Source organism: Chrysemys picta, chromosome 17, assembly GCF_011386835.1.
Source record: "Chrysemys picta bellii isolate R12L10 chromosome 17, ASM1138683v2, whole genome shotgun sequence".
NCBI classification, from domain to species: domain Eukaryota; kingdom Metazoa; phylum Chordata; order Testudines; family Emydidae; genus Chrysemys; species Chrysemys picta.
In genome coordinates, this window is record NC_088807.1 from 24,138,607 (window position 1) to 24,141,106 (window position 2,500).

Consider the following 2,500-nt stretch of genomic DNA (forward strand, 5'->3'; position numbering starts at 1 on the left):
GTCCACGTATATAGACCCCCCGCCCCAGCCTGGCCCTGTGTGTGGCCCGTATATAGACCCCGCCCCAGCCTGGCCCTGTGGTGTGGCCCGTATATAGACCCCGCCCCAGCCTGGCCCTGTGTGTGTCCCGTATATAGACCCCGCCCCAAGCCTGGGTCTGTGTGTGGTCCCGTATATAGACCCCGCCCAGCCTGGGTCTGTGTGTGTCCCGTATATAGACCCCCCCAGCCTGGCCCTGTGTGTGTCCCGTATATAGGGACCCCGCCCAGCCTGGGTCTGTGTGTGTCCCGTATATAGACCCCGCCCCAGCCTGGGCTGTGTGTGTCCCGTATATAGACCCCGCCCCAGCCTGGCCCTGTGTGTGTCCCGTATATAGACCCCGCCCCAGCCCTGGGTCTGTGTGTGTCCCGTATATAGACCCCGCCCCAGCCTGGCCCTGTGTGTGTCCCGGTATATAGACCCCGCCCCAGGCCTGGCCCCTGTGTGTGTCCCGTATATAGACCCCGCCCAGCCTGGCCCTGTGTGGTGTCCCGTATATAGACCCCGCCCCAGCCTGGCCCTGTGTGTGTCCCGTATATAGACCCCGCCCAGACCTGGCCCTGTGTGTGTCCCGTATATAGACCCCGCCCCAGCCTGGCCCTGTGTGTGTCCCGTATATAGACCCCGCCCAGCCTGGCCCTGTGTGTGGCCCGTATATAGACCCCACCCCAGCCTGGCCCTGTGTGTGTCCCGTATATAGACCCTGCCCCAGCCTGGCCCTGTGTGTGTCCCGTATATAGACCTCGCCCCAGCCTGGCCCTGTGTGTAGGCCCGTATATAGACCCCGCCCCAGCCTGGCCCTGTGTGTGTCCCGTATATAGACCCCGCCCCAGCCTGGCCCTGTGTGTGTCCCGTATATAGACCCCCGCCCAGCCTGGCCCTGTGTGTGTCCCGTATATAGACCCCCGCCCCAGCCTGGCCCTGTGTGTGTCCCGTATATAGACCCCGCCCCAGCCTGGCCCTGTGTGTGTCCCGTATATAGACCCCGCCCCAGCCTGGCCCTGTGTGTGTCCCGTATATAGACCCCCCGCCCCAGCCTGGGTCTGTGTGTGTCCCGTATATAGACCCCCGCCCCAGCCTGGCCCTGTGTGTGTCCCGTATATAGACCCCGCCCCAGCCTGGCCCTGTGTGTGTCCCGTATATAGACCCCGTCCAGCCTGGCCCTGTGTGTGTCCCCGTATTATAGACCCCGCCCAGCCTGGCCCTGTGTGTGTCCCGTATATAGACCCCGCCCCAGCCTGGCCCTGTGTGTGTCCCGTATATAGACCCCGCCCCAGCCTGGGTCTGTGTGTGTCCCGTATATAGACCCCGCCCCAGCCTGGCCCTGTGTGTGTCCCGTATATAGACCCCGCCCAGCCTGGCCCCTGTGTGTGTCCCGTATATAGACCCCGCCCCAGCCTGGCCCTGTGTGTGTCCCGTATATAGACCCCGCCCAGCCTGGCCCTGTGTGTGTCCCGTATATAGACCCCGACCCAGCCTGGCCCTGTGTGTGTCCCGTATATAGACCCCGCCCCAGCCTGGGTCTGTGTGTGTCCCGTATATAGACCCCGCCCCAGCCTGGCCCGGTGTGTGTCCCGTATATAGACCCCGCCCCAGCCTGGCCCTGTGAAATCCATCCCTCCATATGTCTCCACAGTCACGTTTCTATCCATCTCTCCACATACCCCACTATCCATCCGTCCCCTGGCGTCCGTCTATCCACCCTTCCAACCATGGCCCCACACCACTCTATCCGTCCATCCCTCTCTATCCATTCCTCCTCCCCCCGGCTCCACCCCCGTCCCCCTACACACCCCTGGTGCTGGTCTGACTCGCCGTCCGTCCGCGCGCACACCGACGGGTCCACGGGGAAGCCAGGCCGAGCACCGAGCATGGCTGTGTTAGGGGTCGGGACAAGGCCCAGCCCCAGTCAACATTTCCCTTGAGGATCTGGGAGTGGATAGAAAATCCCCACTGATCCCAGGGGCGGCCGACGCCACGGGGGGAATCCCGACCGGGGAGCACGGGGCAGTGCCGCAGAGCGGGCTGGGGGCGCTGGGGCCCTGCAAACCAAACAGGTGCAAAGAGACCCAGGCAAGGTCACCCCGCCGGGAACTGAGAGAGCGGCCGGGGTTGTCCTGCGGGCTGGGGGGCTGTGTCCTGGAGAGCCGGGGCGGAACCTGAGATCAGGGTCACTGAACAGGAGCTCCATCCCCAGCCACCCTAATCTATCTATCTATCTATCTATCTATCTATCTATCTATCTATCCCCAGCCACCCCTCTATCTATCTATCTATCTATCTATCTATCTATCTATCTATCTATCTATCTATCCCCACACAGCCCCTCTATCTATCTATCTATCTATCTATCTATCTATCTATCTATCTATCTATCTATCTATCTATCCCCAGCCACCCCCTCTATCTATCTATCTATCTATCTATCTATCTATCTATCTATCTATCTATCTATCTATCT